The 20,135-nt window shown below is 40.3% G+C and overlaps 2 long non-coding RNA genes across 2 annotated transcripts in view; both read right to left on the minus strand.

Annotated features, from left to right (window-relative positions):
• LOC148754689 (uncharacterized) overlaps positions 1–1,437 on the minus strand; it is a 257,160-nt gene extending 255,723 nt beyond the window's left edge. The window contains exon 1 of the long non-coding RNA XR_016020004.1: positions 1,325–1,437. This is a non-coding gene — a long non-coding RNA (uncharacterized LOC148754689). The remainder of the gene's footprint in view (positions 1–1,324) is intronic.
• The window catches only part of LOC148754690 (uncharacterized), a 30,807-nt gene continuing 12,105 nt past the window's right edge, over positions 1,434–20,135 (minus strand). Inside the window, exon 3 of the long non-coding RNA XR_016020005.1 lies at positions 1,434–1,479. This is a non-coding gene — a long non-coding RNA (uncharacterized LOC148754690). The remainder of the gene's footprint in view (positions 1,480–20,135) is intronic.

Below are 20,135 nucleotides of genomic sequence, written 5' to 3' on the forward strand. Positions count from 1 at the left end.
GAAAACAGTACAGCAGTTTTCCCAAAAAAATAAACAGAATTATTATATGATCCAGCAATCCCACTTCTGGGTATTTATCCAAAAGAATTTAAAGCAGGGTCTTAAAGAGATATTTGCACGTCCATGTTCATAGAAGCATGATTCACAATAGCTAAATGGTAGAAGCCATCCAAGTGTCCATTGAGGGATGAAGAGATAAACAAAATGCTGTCTCTCCGTACAATGAAATATTACCCAACCTTAAAAAGGAAGGACATTTTTGCACACATGCTACAACATGTATGAACTTTGAGGAGATTATGTGAAGTGAAACAAGCAATTCACAAAAGGATAGATACAGTGATTCCACTCACGAGTTACCCAGAGTAGTCAAATTCATAGAAACAAAATGTTGAATGGTAGTTGCCAGGGGTGGGAGAGGGGGGAGGGGAAAAAGGGGAGTTTTTCATGGGTACAGTTTCAGTTTTGCAAAATCAAAAATTTTTGGAGCTCTGTTGCACAATCTGAATATACGTAACACTGATGAACTGTACACTTAAAATGGTTAAGTTTTATATTATGTGTATTTTACAACAATTAAAATAAAACTCAAGAGATAAGCATCAACTGAACATTTGTGTATTTTCCTTGCAAATCAAGAAAATGTTACCAGCAAAGATAGACAGACAGAGAAATGTATACGTATATGTAATATTTCACAAAGATGAATTGGAGGGGAAACAAGCTGAAACCTCCCCAAATATAAAATATTTGAAAAGAGATAGGGTGATCTGCAAAACAATATCTCAATTAATTCTCTAGGATAAATGTTAAGAAAGCCTTACATTAATCATTAATTGTTAAAACAGTGGGTGTATTGACTATACTGTCCAAATCACTAACGAATTAATTAAAAGCCCTGAAAAGTATTTACCTGTAATTGACTTGCCTATTATGCTTTTCAACACACCAACTGGAAAAAAAAAGTGAATTAGCCTGCCATCATTTTCTAAGGAATGTAATATACTTTTGTCTTCCTCCAGTAGGGTTATATCAATTTCGAAAGCAAGTATTTTACTGAGGAGAGCAGGTAAAGGAAGGAGACAACAACCATTTATACTAGTTTAAAATAGCTGTTGAGCAGAGTATACTCATATTATTAGCGACAACCCAGTAGGCCAAGCATTTACTTTAGACATGTCAATCACTCAGCATCAGGAACTATTAAAATCAAAAATGTATTTACTGTAGAAAATGAAGTGTTTACAAAATTGTGGCCGGGCCAAGGCAGCAGGCTCTAGGCTCTGTCTTCGATTAATTCCCAGAACACCACTACAGAACCAACCTGTCAAGGAAAGTATCTCTGGGTCAGTCGGGACGATGGTGAATCAAGGTGACGACGTAGGAGGCCACTGTCTAAACTGCTGGATCCAGGCGCAGACCACCTTCACCATTATCAGTAAACTGCTGCTGCAACCATGGCCTTCAATGGTGCGTTACCTATGATTGGAGGATTATGAAGGTCATTACGAGCCATTCCATATCTGTTGGATGTGCCATCAGCAAAATGAATGCATCATTGGCTGCAGCCTCTCTCACCCACTTAACTCAATTCCTGATTAAGATCTAATCTGAAAACCTAAAATTCATCAGAAACAGAGCAGCGTAGGAAGTGTAGTTTGGGGCTTTCTAGCCCCTAGGGGATGAGAAGGAGGTTCGGATTAATGTTCAATGAACCCATCTGTGGTGATGCTCCAGAAACCAGCAAGAAATTCCCAGAGGCAAAGGCAACTGATACCCTCCCATTCTCCCCCAGAAAATGAAATACTCCCCACCTTCTCGGTCTATCTGAAACTAAAGACTCGATGGTCCTCAACACCATTTTATTACCAGAGAAAGGGTTTCCAGTTAGGCCCTGGGTCCAATCAAATCGGGGAGAAGCTCAGACCATCCAGATAAAACTGCAAGGACCTGCCTCAGAAAAGGGCCAAACCAAGCCCCCATGGCACTACACATGGAGGTGCCAGTCCGCCACTTGCTCCCCCGCTGCTTCAAGGAGAGTCCATGTCACCAAGTAGTGAAAGAAAGCCTCTTACTAAATGAACAGCTATAGGGACAGAGCCCCACAGAGCAGTTTACAGGCTCTTGGCCTCACATGGAAAGGTGCTGGCTCGGGTAGTAGATGGTCATCAGCTGTGACTAGTTGGCCATTGGCTGTTACTGGTTAGCCATTAGCCACTGATATAACTGCCGTGGCTAAACTAGCAAAGGGTGATATAGTGGTGTGTAGTGGCGTGGCATGGTGGAGTGTGGATTGTGCATTGCAGACAGGCAGATTGCAACTAGCAAGTGAGGTTGGTTGGCAGAGACAAGTGGACGGCGGGTTGCGGATCGTGTGGCTGCTGCTTCCTGTGTCTCCAACCCAGCCGCCAGTGAGAATATAGTGGTATGACTCCCCTCTCTATGGCTCCGTGGGTGTTCTTGTTTGGCCTCACCATATCCTGCGTTCTTGTGTGGGGAGCGGGAGCAGAGACCCCGCAGGCCGCCCCGCGTGAAAACAGCCGTGAGAGAATTTTTTCTGGAGGAAGGTAGAGACTACGATTTTGCTAATGGATAACACTCCACTCTAACCAGAATGGGTCCACACAAAAGCTCCTTCCCTTCACTCAAAATGGGAAAACAGGCAAAGACCGGCCAGACCAACTAGGACACTGTGCCAAAATTCAGACAGTCATAGCAGTGTAACATGCAGAGAAATCAAACAACCCAGAGGTCCACATGTTCATGGGTTTGTGTCTGATGACTACTGAAATGACTATATTATTACGTAGGTAAAAAAGAAAAAAGGGGGCTGGCCCGGTGGCTCAGGTGGTTAGAGCTCCATGCTCCTAATTCCAAAGGCTGCCGGTTCGATTCCCACATGGGCCAGTGGGCTCTCAACCACAAGGTTGCCAGTTCAACTCCTCGAGTCCCGCAAGGGATGGTGGGCACACACTGTTCCCCAGTAAAGTTCTGTTCCCCTTCCCCAATAAAATCTTAAAAAAAAAAGAAAAAAGGACTGGATAATTAATGGAAAACAACTTGGGGAAAGTAACTTTGGGGATGCACTATCAACCCCAATGTAACGTGTCATGTTTCAGCCTACTAAAAAGGTGAAGAAGCAGTCTTAAAATGCAGTAGAGACGCTAGAACCATATGGCCTTTCAAATTTTAAAGGGGGCAGTTAAGACAATGGGATGTCTAGCATCAGACCCTTTCACAGATGTGTTAAGAAGGTGGGCTAACAAGGTAACGGCACCTGTGGCCACTGCCCTTTTAAGTGAGTGAAATGAATAAAAGAGAATTAGGATCACACATCCAGCAGATAAACTGACTCAGACATTTATGAATAACTCTCCAGAAGCGCTCCCAGAGGACTGGTTGTGGGGCAACACTGGCAGACTGACTACAGGACCTCGAAAAGGGCACCAATAAAACACCTTGGTTTTACTACCTTTTACTTATATTTGGGGTTTGGAATTACATTTGCTCCTTTGTGATGGTGAACCAAAACAAAACAAAAGTTTTGGAGATATTACCATATTTCCCTGAAAGTAAGACCTAGCTGGACAATCAGCTCTAATGCGTCTTTTGGGGCAACAATTAATATAACACTGAGTCAGTATTATATTATATTATACCTGGTGTTATAGTAAAATAAGACCTGGTATTATATTATATTATATTATATTATATTATATTATATTATATTAATTACATTATATTATTATATTAAAGACCCAATCTTATATTATAGTAAAATAAGACCGGGTCTTATATTAATTTTGCTCCAAAAGACACATTAGAGCTGATTGTCCGGCTAGGTCTTATTTTCGGGGAAAGGCGGTACACACAAAAATAGGAGGTTTGTGAAACTTTTTATTCAGATCAGGGAACATATTTTATGACAAAAATATTGTGAGGACATGCAAATAACATGGATAATCCATGGAGTTTTTGTACCCCATTCTATTTGACTTCAGCTGGAATAGAAGAAAGGTGATATGATCTCTTTAAAAATATAATTAAAAAAGGAACTGTGTCCCAGTAAGAACGAGCAATGAGCAAAAAATATTAGTGCACCATGTTAGGGAATCAAATGAGAGACCACATTAAGAAGGGGAGCACACAGCTCTGGAGAGAGATTCAGGGGCAACTTAATGCTGCCACAATAATGACCCCCAGAGCAAGGTCAAGGAGGTCGCTGTCAGATATAGGCAAAGAATGGGGAAATGAGCTTAATTGCTACAAAGTCAAATGATGGGCCCCAACTACTACAAAGCCAAATGAATATTGCCAGTAATATTACAGATATCTTGTTCTCAGCCAAGGAGTAGTCTTCTAATGCTAAAAGTAACCCATTCATAAGGAAGCAGACTACATGGAGTATGACATATGTCCCTTTACAGTGGTTCTCAATTCTAACTGCACGTTAGAAATTCCTAGGATGCATTTTAAAAATACTAATGGCCAGTCTATACCCCTAGAACAATTAAATCAGAATCTCTGAATATGGGTCTTGGGTATCATTAGTATAAAAAGCTTCCCACGTACAGATCCTCCAAGCTCCCATTCTTGGCGTCATCAGCCATTCATTGCAGTTTTGTCCCCACTGATCAATTGCAGCAACATGCTTGTTAACCAAACTTCGGTTAAGATTCTCTCCTTCCCCCAGGTCCTTGAACTGTCCAATCATGCTGCTCCCATTCATCCCACATCCCTGCACCTGGTTCTTTCTAGACTTGTCTACTCCTCTGGATAAAAGAAAAGCCTTCTCTACCTGACCATTTAGACATTTACAGATCTCTTGGACGGAGCCTTCTGCCTATTGCAATGGCCCTCTTCTCCCCTTTTGCAATAATCCTTTCAAATACAGTTTCTCCTGATCTAAGTCCATTTTTTTCATTTGACAACTATTTTCAAATTCCCTGTGATTGCAGTAGGAGGAACTGTTACCAGTTGCTCGGCTGGATTTCAGAGCTTCTATAAATCAGTGAGCGCTTAGTACTTTCTGCCTCCCATCCCATCCCCTTTTGGGAAGACAACAGCATCGATCGCAATTATTATGACCCCGTCTTGCCACTGTATGTTGAGTACATGGAGGGAAGGTTCCTTGTTCTAGTTCACAGGTCTCTACATTTGAGGAGCAGCAACCAGGGGACTTCACCTACATCTGGAAGTAATTTAGATAAGGGGAGGAACATGCACCACAAGGAGAAAGATGGCTATCAACCACATCTCTTGGTATTCACACCCTTTTCTAGCCTCCTCCCACATGGACTCTGGGCTCTGGCTTGCAACTTGCTTTGACTAATGAGAGATGTATTAGTTTCCTAGGGCTGCTGTAACAAAGCACTACAAACTGGTTGGCTTAAAACAAATTTATTGTCTCACAGATCTGGATGGAGGCTTAAAGTCTGAACGCAAGGTGTCGAAAGGGCCATGCTCCCTCTGAAGGCTCGGGGAAAGAATTCTTTCTTGCCTCTTCCTAGCTTCTTATGGCTCCCTGCAATCCTTGGCATTCCTTTTCTTATAACTGTATCAGTCCAATCTCTGTGTCTGTCCTTACATGGTGTTCTCATATGTGTGTCTATGTGTCTTTTTCTCCTTAACACCAGTAATTTGATTTAGAGCCAACCCTAATCCAGTATGACCTCATCTTAACTTGATTACATCTGCAAATGCCCTATTTCCAAATAAGGTCATGTTTACAGGTTCCAGATAAACATGAATTTGGGGAAAACACTATTCAACTCAGTACAGGAGGTTAGAATGCATGACGCAAGTAGAATCCAGCTATAAAGAGAAAGGCATATGAAGAAGTCCTGGGAGATGAGACACCATATACGAGGGGTGATCACAAAACAGAGAATGGTGCTGCCAAGTGCCATCCAGCAGAAAGGCAGGGATCTTCAATACGGGAAGCGGTGTGTTGAACCTTAGTAACAGTGTGTGACAAGTTTCAGCTTGTTCAGTGCAGTCAGTCAGGTGTGAGCTATGGTTGAGAGAAGGTGTGGTTTAAAGTGTGCCATAAATCATCCATCATGACAACACTCCATGCCAGACATCGTTTCTGGTAGGGCAATTTCTGTCAAATAGAAACATTACGGTGTGTCCTCATCCACCTTATTCACTGGATCTGGCACCGTGTGACTTCTGGCTCTTCCCCAAAGTCAAAATGATTCAGGACATCGAGGCAGCCACGACAGTGCAACTAAAGACACTCACAAAAGAGGACTGCAGAACTGCTTCAGAAAATGGCAAGAACGATGGGATAAGTGTGTTTAAAGTGAGGGGGAGTATTTTGAGGGGGATTAATGGCAATGTGTCTTTTACTGTAATAATTTTTTTTTTTTAATTTAAACATTCACCATATTGTTTGATCACACCTCATATAGAGAGGCCACATGGAGGAAAAACAAAGGCACTCAAGCCAACAGTCAATACCAGGTCTTCAGATATGTGAAAAAATCTTTATGACTCTTCCAAGCTCAGCCCAGCCACGAGCTAAGAAAAACTGAACATGAGACCAAGAGACCCCAGTTGACACTATGTCAAGTAGAAGAACTGTCCAGTCAACCCACAGAATCCTAAGAAATAATAAACAGTTGCTGTTTTACACTACTAAGTTTGGTAGGTGCTTTCATATCAATAGATAACTGAGATGGTAGGCAACTTTACTGAATTAGTAAAATGACCGAAAGGAATCAAAATTGATTGGAGACCTAGAGAAAGATACTCAGTGAGTTATGGCCAAATGCCAATTTGAGAGGTAATTAAAGGTGAGAAGAGATCGAACATTTATTAGTTTCCCAGTGAAAACTGTGTTCCACGGTAACCAAATGTGCTAGACAAAATTCTAAGAATGACGCCCCCCCCATGAATGGAACCTATGAACATGATGAGATATCACTCCCGTGATTGTGATTATATTACCTTACATGGCAAAGATTATTCTGGTGGGCCTAATTTAATCACACAAACAGTTTAGAAACAGAAAGTTTTCTCTGGCTGGTGGCAGAAGAAGTCAGAGAGATTTCAAGCATGAGAACGACTTGATACAGGGGACCTCTCAGAGCAGAGAGTTGGCCCCTAGCTGACAGCCAGCAAGGAAAGAGGAACTTTAGCCTACAACTGCAAGAAATTCGATTCTGTCAATAACATGAGTGAGCTTGGAAACAGATTCTTTCCCAAAGCATCCATATAAGAACCAACCCCAGTCAACAGTGTGATTTCAGCCTTGTGAGCAGAGAGGCCAGTTGAGCCTGTTTAAACTTCTGATTTATATAAATGTAAGCTAATAAATGAGTGTCGTTTTAAACCACTAAGTGTATGGGAATTTGTTATACACTAAGAGAAAACGAACACACCGAAGAACCACAATTGATGGGGAGAAGTTTCACTTTACAGAAGGCATCTAGCTAATATTGGAATATCACCATATACGATTCCTAATGAGATTATTAATTAGGCAAGAGTTTTCAACTGTTACTAAGTAAACGGATGTTAGGAGATTAGACATTTATGTGGTGCCAGAAAACAACACACAGATTGCTTTCTAGCCATAAGTGGAAGAGCAATTGTGGAATCAGGCTTTTATCACGTAGCCAATCATAGCATGACTAATAGCACAGACAGGTGTCATGCTTCCCTATGTAATATAATATAAACAGCATTACCTGTTGTTCTCACATTGGTAAGGATATTCAACTTGCGTCTAACTATACACGGATGAGCAATGAGCTAAATCACAAGAAGATAACAAAACAAATGTAAAAGATGGAACATTCAACAGAACAAATTACATGGACTTTTCAGCAAATCAAAATGTTCTCACAAAAGCAACTGCTGAACATTTTGTATAAACTGAGGCAAAGATATACAACCTGTGATTTGGACTGGAACAGGTCAGTTCACACTGACCTGTTACAAAGAATACGTTTTTGATAACTGAGGTTGACTATTATTTTTTCCCCTCTTTGCAGATACCTAGTTCTGAGAACCCAGCTCTCTAATAACTTTGGAGCAGTGCATCAACTCTAGACATTGTTAGTCATTTGACTCTGCACGTGATGGGGTCACCAGGAGGGGTTAGACTCCAGGCCCAAAATCCTCCATGTGATCCTTCAGGCCCAACCATAAGTAATTACAAAGGCTTTACCTGGCAGGCCTCATGGGGAAAATCTACCATCCCCACACCAGATATGGTACACAGTCTATCAGAAGTCAGTACCATACTGTTTTGATTACTACAGTTTTGTAGTATAGTTCAAAATCAGGAAGCACGATGCCTCTAGATTTGTTCTTTCTCAATCTTGCTTTGGCTATTCAGGGTCTTTGTGGTTCCACACACATTTTAAGTTTTTTTTGTTTTGTTTTTGTTTTAATATTTCTGTGAAAAAATTGCCTTTGGAAATTTGATAGGGATTGCACTGAATCTATAGATGGGTTTGGGTAGCATGGACCTTTTAACAATATTAACTCTTTCAATCCAGGAACATGGGATATCTTTCCATGTACTTGTGTCTCCTTCAATTACTCTCAATAAGAGTAATTTGGAACTGCAATGGTCTTTCTAGGGTCCACCTCTGGGGGACCCCTGAATCCTGTGCATCTAAAATTCCCTATAAACAACAGTTTACTCATTCTTTTAGTCAGGAAACTGAAAAATAGCATGTGCAGGTCAAGCTTAACCAAGCCCTTCAACAATATTGGTCTGCCACATCTGAGGCTATTCAATCTCTCAAAGATTTTCTGTCCCCTTCAAATGTTTCCTTACCCACTCCAACCTCAGTCACTTCCTTTTTCCTCCTTTCCTTCTCATTATCCCTCAGGTCCTTCACACTAATCCCCATCACCTTCACCCCAAGTCTCAACTCTCCTTATATGTACTACTCAACTCACCCTAAACCTAGCCCTGTTTTGCTGGGTTTCTTGTGGTTATTCAAGACCACGATCCTCTGCCCCTGGTCCTCACATCCCAAGGAGGAAGCTACAGGAATTCAATTGCTTCTTCCCTTCAACCAGTCATTTTTAAGCTTTGGTCTGGATCTGACTTTCATTCTAGAGTAAAGGATTTCCCTGATCTGAGAAAGAACATGCAGGAAAGTTCTACACAGTTTATGTTAATGTTAGGGGGATATTCTCCAGGGCTTCCAGATCTTTACCAATTTGTCTAATTCGCTCTCTTTTTAAATTCCAATTGGAGTCCAGGCATTTATTGTGTGTATGTATGTATGTATGTATGTATGTATGTATGTAAGTATGCATTTATCAATTGTAACTACCAATTTGTACTGCTTAATCCCTTCACCTTTCTCACCCAGCCCCTCAACCTCCCTCCCATCTGGTAACCATCAGTTTGTTCTCTGTATTTATGAATCTGTTTCTGTTTTGCTTTTGTTTTGTTTATTTTGTTCTCCAGATTCCACATATAGGACCTGGACATGCCTCCCAAAGGTTTAAGAAGGCCTATTGGTCATAATTAATGAAGACTTATGAGTAAACCAAAATACACCCAGAACCTATCACAGAGCTAAGGAAATCAGAGAAAAACTTTTAGATTCTATTCCCATTGATTTCCTATCTAAAATTGATGGGTCAAAGATTCAAGAGTGCAAACAGCAAGAAGATGAATCAATTTCTAACTACAGATATCACTTAGAAAACATCTGGAAAGACTATTCGGGTCTAACCCTAGATGAGTGCATGGCCATCTGCTTTACTCACTGGTTTTGTTAATTGAGTCTGTGAACTGACAGACTAAGCAAAAACACCATATTCACTGGCAAAATGTCCCTCCCCTCTGAGATCCATACTTTATCACAGCACCATGAAGATGCACAGACAGATAGAGCTAAATTAACGCAACATAAACGGATGGCTCTCCAACTACAACAACTCGAGGGAAATGACTCCAAGAACTCTGAGCCCCTCTAGACTTCCCTAAAAACTCCTGTAGACCAAGACACCTGTCGATGTTGCAAGGAAAAGGCACATTGATCTAAAGTTTGTCCAAAAAGAAAAACAATCTGACTACCTGAAGAATTTTAGTGAGTCTCTTCCAGGGATCTGCTCTTGTCTATCCCCTGATAACCTTAAATGCACTGTGTGAAATAACATCCCCAGTCAATGGATACCCGATTACTTTTCTGGTAGACGTTGGGGTCTCCTACTCTACCCTCAACACCCCACATTTTCCCCACTATAATCCCTCAGAGTAACCAAACCATCTCAATCAGTGGTGGAGTCATGCTTTCCCATATGCTTTTCCCCTCTCTAAACCCTTTTTGTTCTATCTCTTGGATCCCATGATGACCAACATAGCTTTTTGTTAAATTCTACAACCCCTATTAATCGATTAGTGAGAGGTTTTCTGTGATGCTATATTAATTTGTTTGCCAGAGGACTAACGTTGAAGTTCAAATCTGCTCCCCCATTCACCTTTGCCCTAACTGCTGTGATAGATCATTCCAGTTACACACACACACACACACACACACACACTCTTCCCCAAGCCCTTGGCAGCCCTCATATTTAGAACATGGTCACTCACATTCCTGAGTTTCTTTGAGCTACAGGATAACAGACATAGGGCTTCTTGGGAAGCCGAGTCCTTAAAGGTGGAAAGAGACCCCACTATTCACCCCCCACCCCAAACTACCTACATACGAGTATACTTTGATACCTGAAGCAATTCGAAGTCTTAGGCCTATTACTTAAGGGCTCCGTGAAAAAGAACCATCCCTCACTTTCTCCCTGTGCAAAATGCTAACGGGAACTAGTATCAATTAATCGAAGGTCTCTAAGCCATAAACCTAGGTCCCATGAGTCCCTTTTTTTAACTTTTGTTTATTTAAGTGTGTTTTTCCAGGACCCATCAGCTCCAAGTCAAGTAGTTGTTTCAATCTAGTTGTGGAGGGCGCAGCTCACAGTGGCCCATGTGGGGATCGAACTGGCAACCTTGCTGTTAAGAGCACCGCACTCTAACCAACTGAGCTGACCGGCTGCCCCCAAAATCTTAATACCATCCTCACTTCTATATTCCCTGACGCTACTTACTTTATTGTTGACTTGTGTTCTGCATTCTTCAGCATACCCCTCTATTCTGATTCCCAGAACGATTTGCTTTTACTTGGGAAAATAAACAGTATAGTTGGATTATTATGCCTCAGGGATTTACAGGACACACACACATACACACCTATTTTTGGCAGACATTAAACACAAATTTAAAGGATTTGGTTTTCATTCAATCCTCATTCAATACGTAGATGACCTCCTTCTTTGCTTCAATACGTTCTAGGTTATTGATAGATAACCAATACATATGATTCAAAAGGGACATAAGGTTTCCAGAGACCAAATACAACTATTTTGTCCTCAGGTTCATTATTGAAGACACAATATCTCTCTTGAGAGAAAAACTTTGTCCTCAGAGCACATCAAGACTCTTTAATTACTCTTCTCCTGAAATGAAGACACAATCCCAGGGTTTTACAGGATTAGTGGCTATTGTAGGACGTGGATTCCTCAATTTCTCTGCTATAGCATCCCCTTTTATATATTTTGAGTAAGAAAACAGTGTCTGAATCCCTACCCCTCTAGAATATAGCATCTGAATATTTAAAAATCTCTCTTTTCTCTGCGTCCACCTGATGCTCTCAGATTGTTCTTACTATACAAGTGTGGCTGGTTAATGCCAGGGTGTGCAGTAAGAACACTGTCCTACAGGGGGCGGCCGTTTGGCTCAGTCAGTTAGAGCGCGTGCTCTTAACAACAAGGTTGCTGGTTCGATTCCCCCATAGGATGGTGGGCTGCGCCCCCTGTAACTAGATTGAAAACGGCGACTGGACATGGAACTGAGCTGCGCCCTCCATGACTAGATTGAAGGACAATGACTTGACTTGGAGCTGATGGGTCCTGAAAAAAGAAACACACTATTACCCAATAAAATTTTAAAAGAGAGAAGAAAAAAGGACATTGCCCTACAAAAATTTAGGGTTGTGTGTTTTAGTAGGTCTGGTGGTTCCCTGAGGGACTAGCTCCAATGCTTTTCTTCTATCAACACTTGGGCTACTCTGTGGCTTCCCAAGGACATTGAGAATGTGAATGTTCTAAATGCCACTGAAGCACACACTTGAAAATATTTAAAATGGTAAATCTTATGTGTATTTTACCATTAAAAACTTGTGCTGTTTTCAGTGCTTTCTTAGAGCCATGCCATGATGCCCTTAGATTTTTATTCAACAGGCGCTCTCTTCATTTTTAGTCCACAGTAATTTTTTAAAGAGGATATATGGCAAAACAATATGGGCAGGTTACACAATTCACGAGAAAAATCTGCTTTGCCTCCATTTCCCAACAGATTCAATCATAACATTTCCTCATCCAAACCATCCAAATGCCATTAAATTCAGCAAGTAATTTCCGAATGCCCACTTTACCTACGATTGCATAGCTCTGATCTGTGGTACCACATAAAACAGGTAGCATATATGACACATACACATACTTCATGAGTAGTGAAACAGTGAGAAATCAGGATCACTCAGGCTCTGTGTGCACAGACAACCACAATAGGATGATGTATTTGACAACCCTTCAAGGAAACCAAATAATACATGCAGACAAATTGTTAATGCTAAAACATTACACATAAGAACATTTGACACTGCATCTATGAGAAGATTCTGGCAGGACCACGACCTATGAAAAATAATGTGGGAATCATATACCCAGGAATCAATCAGAATCAGTACTATTGAATAGCACAAAAAAACGTGTTATTAAAATAGAGATTGAACTTTCACATCAGTTTCTGTGGAGACAAATATATCAATTACTCTTTAAGTTATGCTGTCTACATACATAAACATACACTACAATAATGATTCAGAAGAAAAGGAACTAAATAATTTCCACCATTACATATAAAACTTGAGATGATTCTTTTTGTGTGTGTGTATTTAAACTTGTTTTTTCTTGAGATAATTCTTAAATGAAGTCCAGAGTTCATAGGAAGAAAAGTAGGAGATACAGAAGGAAAAATGGGGACCGCAAATGAATCAGTCCCTTGGTTTTCAACCTTCAAACCACCTTTTGTATGTAATATTTGCTTCCTCGCTGGGCCATGCATTGTAATTATTTTTCTTTCTAAACTGCATTTAGTAACTCATAATTAATTCATGCCATCTGTATTATTACTATTTTCCAGGTTCACTGTTGATTCAGATTTTAACCAACAATCCATAATTATGAAGGTTTTATAATAATATTATGAAATCACATAAATCACTGTCATGTTTGTGATAAGCTACAAATCAAGCAAGCCTGCAGAAACTTATGTACTGCTCACTGATACCAATCATTTGAATGTGGCCATCAATCTGTGCCCAAGTCCAAGATTAGTCACACACTGGGTGTGTTGAATTTGAGTACTGTGACTATCTCACATGGGGCTCTGTTCTCCAGGACTGGGGCATCAACTACCCGCCCAGAAATTCCTATGATGTCATCGAGAGCCAATCAGGTGTTCTTTCTCTGACACTGATTTGATATAAGCCAGCCCAAAAGCAAAGATAGTTGACATTTTGGTTAGCTTGTTCAGCCTTATGATGGGAACACGTACAACAATAATTAGGATTTTGAAATACTGAAATAGCTGCTTATTTTATTTCTACACACGTAAAACTAAGGATGTTGACTTAAGTTGTTTAGTTAAATGGAAAGCACCAGGATTATACGGCGGTGCTGGTATTAAAAGATAGAAGACAAACAAATTGTCTTACATTTAAATTTAAATAAAATACATTCAAAGCAGTCATTCAGTTCACTGTGTTCTTACAGCACTGAGTACATACATATCGTTATTTTAGAAATGTCATTATATTCCAATCATTTTCTTTTGTGATCCCAATACATATTGCAGCACCTCCTAGGCAGCAGTAGTACGTGGTTAATGCAAATTTGTTGAACAGAGGGTTGTATTCTGCCTGGCCTGAAGAATGTCGGTCTTGAAACTTGGTTTTGTTACACACACACACACACACACACACACACACACACACACACACACAGACCAAAAAAAAAAAAATACAAAGAGGACTATTGTTTTCTAAGACAAACAAAACGTATGTGAAAGACATGAGAATGTCAAGGGAGCAAAAGCAAACCTCAGTTCTACATCTGAATGCTTCAACAAACAATTACAGGATGAGCTTCCTCCTTCCCCCGTGGGCCCACTCGTGCCCACTCCGTGATCAACAATGACACACAATCCTGCAGTTTAAGCTAGTGATTAGAAGGAAGGCTTTGAAATCACAGACCTGGGTCCACAGCCTGACGATGGTACCGAGTATGTGTTTGGGGGTAAATTACTTATTGTCACCCAACTTGATTTATCTCATCTATGAAATGGCATAACACTGACCTCAAAGGGCAGCTAAAGGCCAGACCTACCCCAGAACTTTTGAGGTCTGAGTGAAGGTGTTTATGACTAAATAAAAATGCAAGACACGTTTTTTTAACCCAAGGGGATGGATTCATATCCTCTTCTTGCACCTCTCCTAAAAATCACTTCCTAGCCTCCAGTCACTACAACAAAGCATAAGACCTTCAAACAAATATCTTGATTTGTCATACCTCATGGATAGCTCTTTATTGCCCTCTCATGCACCATTTTTCCTTTCACGAGTATAAGCTTCTTTCACAAAGGCATAAATAACTTAACAAAGGGTCTAATGGTATAATTAAAGCATACAATTCATCAATACATCTCTGAGTCAGTCAGTAGTGATGACATTTAGATGCCCTTTGCAATTTACACAACTTTTTCCACAATCATCACCTTATTTCATTCTCTCTCTCTCTCTCTCTGTGTCTCTCTCTCAAACACATACACACACACACTCACACACACACACACACACACACACACACACTTTTAAAACAGGCAGAACAGGTATTATTGTTTCTGTCCTTTGGATGGAAAATAAGACAAAATATTGTAGTAGAATAAAGCATAGACTTGTGATTCCGGCTCTTTGCAACCTTGAGCAAGTTACCTAAACTGTCTGAGCCTCAGTTTTCTAATCTGTAAAATGGGTATAATACCTATCCTCAAAGAGCTGTTTGGGGTAGAAAATGAGATGATAGGAGGTATTCAACACATGGCCCCAGCAAAATAAAGGGACTTGCCAGGCACAGGTTATCTTCTTAATAGAATCTAGACTAGAAACTAGGAGGCCTGACTCCTATTCTAGTAGATCTTCTGGTAATAGCTATTCCTGGGCTTTCATATTAAAAAACTGTGTCTCTGCTGGTTTCCTATGACAACTAAACATCTATTGGATTTTCTTCATTTGTTCAAATCCTCAGAAATACGCCGTATTTATACAATGCCAAGCCAATCAGTATAACAGTGTTATATTCAGTCAATCAGTGTGTGGCATTGTTCTCATGGCATAAATTTGAACTTTTTGTCATGGAGTTGCCGTTATAGTCATCAAATATGATGCCAACAGAATAGTGCTACCCACATGAACTACCTGCCCACAAAGAAATTCTATGTCATTAAAGGAACTATACTAACAGCATCTCAGGTAGCACAGTATCACAAACTAAAAGCTGAAGTGAGAAGGTGGATATATTTATAAATGCATAAGTATATTAACTGCAAATATTCTTTGTAAAAGGGAACTCAAGTATCAGAAAATCTAATGACCCTGCTTCTCCACTATTTGAAGAGTAAATCGGTATACGGCACAGTTGAAAAGAAGAGGCACACATAGCACGGACAGCATGCAAAACAGTCTACTTACAAATGAAATTTCTCTATCAGACCTAGTGAGTAATTCTCATTATCTAAGACCCATCAATCCATCAGTAGAACAATGTTACCTATCCTGAAAAAAGAGTCCTGGCTTTTGCCAATGAGCTTAGGATTCCTCCTTTTTAAATATGAATCAAGATTTAGCAAATTTTATAAAATACTAAGGCTTAAAAACAAACATTTGTCAGTTTTCATCAAATGATCCATAAATTTCATTGACTCAGTTGTAAGTATTTTTCAATAATCTTAAGAATTTAACAGTAGTAATCCCTTTTTCTCCCCACCACAAAATTCCCAGATTTATCCAGGTGGCTCACTAGCCACACGGAAAAATCTTTAGAGGAAATTTGAAAATTTGCTGAGGTAACAGGAATTTTCGGAAATCCTATTCATAATCTCATTGTGCTCAAACTTTCGACTTTACTTACACTGACTTTTTTTAAAATTAAAGTTTATTGGGGTGACAATGGTTAGGAAAGTTACATAGGTTTCAGATGTACAATTCTGTAATACATCATCTATATATCACGTTGTGTGTTCACCACCCAGGGTCAGTTCTCCTTCCATCACCATATATTTGATCCCCCTTTACCCTCATCTACCACCCCTCTCCCCCCTTACCCTCTGGTAACCACTAAATTATTGTCTGTGTCTATGAGTTTTTGTTTCTCATTTGTTTGTCTTGTTCTTTTGTTGTTTTTGGTTTATATACCACAGATCAGTGAAATCATATGGTTCTCTGCTTTTTCTGTGTGACTTATTTCGCTTAGCATCATACTCTAAAGATCCATCCATGTTGTCACAAATGTTCCTATTTCATCTTTTCTTACGGCAAAATAGTATTCCATTACTTACACTGACCTTTAATCAGGTAGAATAATTTTCCTTAAAAATCCTTCAATCGGAACAAATTCCAAAAATCTAATATAAAAATTATCCTACCACTTAACTCCCATCAAACTCCCAGTTCACTTCCATGTCCTTCTGCCCCCAGGCTGAAATGCAGTATCCCCGAGTGAAACCATTTCGTGGTGCCACGGGGGTGCACTTTTCATGTGATAAATGTTCTTCCGAGTCCTGGGGATACAATGAACAGGCAGATGCTCCCTGCTCACAAGAGGCATAGAGTCTAAATGGGGAAGACGTACATAAAAAGACGTTAATGTGATATATAGTGGGAGCCTAAAAGGAAAGAAAGGACGGAAGAAGCATTTGACATGTGTCAGCGTCCCTGGGAAGCCGATTCGGAGACAGAGACTAGCATGCAACAAATTTGTTAGGGGTGCTCTCAGAAGCTACACCTGTAGGGGAGTAAATGAAGCAGGATCAGAAAGAGGAAGAAGCTGGTCTGTGACAGTCACAGCAATAGCTCGTCTCATGGGGAGCACGGGGGATGGGATGGCCCTTAGGAGTTTTCTGAAACTGAGGTAAGGAGTCTGGGTTTCTAAATCCCTGCACAAGCCAGTCACTGCCTACAGGCTCCCTCTCCCCCAGCCACTCAGATGAGATAAAACCTTAGGAAAAGCAGTTCTCTTTAGCCATGGACAACCCATGAAGAGAAGCTCAGCTGAGAACTGCCAGCCACCTACACTCTCAAGAGCTGAGGTGATGAGTATTGCAGTTTTGTAGGTGTTGGGAAGAAGGAGAATTGGGTGATACAGCACAGCATCCATTACCATCCAACCTTTGTTCCACTCAGGCCTATGTGCTTCGTGTAACTTCTGGAAGCAGATCCTTTAGGAATTGGGTGGGCTTTTCCTGAAGGAAACATCTAAGAGGAAAGTTTCCAGGATGAAAATTAATATAAGACCCAGTATTATATTGTTATGTTATGTTATGTTATGTTATGTTATGTTATGTTATGTTATGTTATGTTATGTTATATTATATAAGACCAGGTCTTATACTATAGTAAAATAAGACCGAGTCTTATATTAATTTTTGCTCCAAAAGATGCATTAGAGCTGATTGTCCAGCTAGGGCTTATTTTTGGGGAAACACGGTAGAAGTCACTGGCTACGAACCAGGAAGAGGGCTCTTTCCAGAATGAGACCATTCTGGCACCTTCATCTTGGAATTCCTAGCCTCCGGAACTGTGATAAATACACTTCTGTCTTTTTTAAGCTACCCAGTCTGTGGTATTTTGTTAGAGGAGCCCGAATGGACGAAGACACTGATGCTTAATTTCGAGCACATTCTGCATCCATGAGGATCATGCCTCACTCAGCTGTATTTGTTTATTTCACCACTCTCGGGCTGGTAGCATCTTGGTCATGTGGTATGTGACAGGCCTAGTAGATCTCATGATTATGTGCCCACTGCTACACTTCCTTTAGCGTAAAACAGGTCCCTCAGTCTGATGGGCTTACCTCATAGGCCAAGAAACTAATGTGCAGGTTCTGCCAATGACCAGGTAAGTCTATTCCAAATACACACTCAAGGACTCAGGAAACAACCATTTTGGAGAACAGAGTATGAAAAATGTATGATGTCCTGAAGTATCTGGTGGCTGAAGGTAACGACAAGCATGTCAGTAGGGCTGGATCAGAGGGTTTTGGGGGTAAGGGAAGAGTGAAATAGGAGGCAGGAGAGGGGGCAGTTCATGTCGACCATTGAATGGCACGCTAAACAATTCAGACATTACGTTAAACAGAAAAATACGGTGCTGAATTTACATTTTCTGAATCTTTACTCTGCTATAGTATGGATGTTATACTGGACAGGGTAAGACTAGTTAGGAAGACGTAAAACATAGTATGTGGGCTGTGAGAAATAAAGGATTCAAAAATCACTACAGGTTTTCGGCCTGAAACACTAAAAAGATAGACTTGCCATTAATTGAGATGGAGAAAATTGCAGGAGAAGCATGCTTGGGAGAGATTAGCAGTTTAGTTGGACATATTGGATATCTAAGTGAAGATGTTAAGGAGGCAGCTGGATAGATTAATATTGAATTCGGGGGAGAGTTCCAGAAGGGCAGTATAAATCTGGGAAACACCAGCAAATTGATGGAATTTAAAATTAAGACACCGAGAGAGGTCTCCAGTGGAATGAGTATACATAACAATAGTGGTCCAAGACTGAGCCTGGTATTTTCCAAAATTTAGAAGACAGGAGGGTCAGGAGAAATCAGGAGGCTGAGAAGGAGCAGCCAGTCAGGGAGCAGGAAAACATGGTCCTGGAAGCCAAAGTGCAGAAAGCATTTCTGAGACAAAGGAGGAATCAGCTTTGTCAAATGTTGCTAAGTCTCATCAGTTGAGAAATGAGGACTGGCCGTTGGATTAAGCGATGCAGAGTTTGCTGGTGACCGTGACCAAGGGCACTTTTGGTGGAGAAGCAGAAGCCAGAGCCTGGATTCAAGGGAAAATGTGAGGAGATTTCAAAGCAAGTTACATAGACAACTATCTTTAAGAGCTTTGCTGTGAAGCAGGGCAGTGAACGTGGTGGTGGATGGCTAAGGGGTAAGGGTGATCAAGAGGTTAAGAGCTGATTTTTGGTTTTGGTGATTTTGTTTTGTTTAGTTACCGTATTTCCCCCAAAATAAGACCTAGCCGGACAATCAGCTCTAATGTGTCACTTAGAGCAAAAATTAGTATAAAATTTTATAGTAAAATAAGACCGGGTCTTTAATATAATATAATATAATATAATATAATATAATATAATATAAAATATAACATAATACAATATGATATGATATATGACATGATACGATATGATATATGATATGATATGATATGATATAATACCAGGTCTTATATTAATTTTTGCTCCAAAAGATGCATTAGAGCTGATTGTCCGGCTAGGTCTTATTTGGGGGGAAACACGGTAGATTTGTGTTTGCTTTTTTTGTTGTTTGATTTTTGTTTGTTTTTGATTGGGGAAGTAACAGCATAGCGGTCTTCTAAAGTGAAATATCTGGTAGGAAAAGGCAGGAGGGAGTGGGTAGGATTATTGGGCATTGTCCTTACGTTAGTGAGAGTTTGGAGTCTAATGCAAGAAGTGGACAGATTAGTCTTTAGGTAGGAGCACAGTTCATTCCAGTTACAGCGGAAAAGACAGTACACAAGGTGTGATCAAAAGATCTGGTGAACGCTTATATAAAAAAAAATGTATTACAGTAAAAGACACATTACCATTAATCCCCTTCAAAATACTCCCTCTCACTTCGAACACACTTATTCCATCATTCTTGCCACTTTCTGAAGCAGTTCTGGAAGTCCTCTTTCATGAGTGTCTTCAGTTGTGCTGTTGTGGCTGCCTCAATGTCCTGAATCGATTCAAA

Source organism: Rhinolophus sinicus, chromosome 18 (genome assembly GCF_057876585.1).
Source record: "Rhinolophus sinicus isolate RSI-liver-muscle chromosome 18, RSI-T2T, whole genome shotgun sequence".
In the NCBI taxonomy this organism is placed as follows: Eukaryota; Metazoa; Chordata; class Mammalia; order Chiroptera; family Rhinolophidae; genus Rhinolophus; species Rhinolophus sinicus.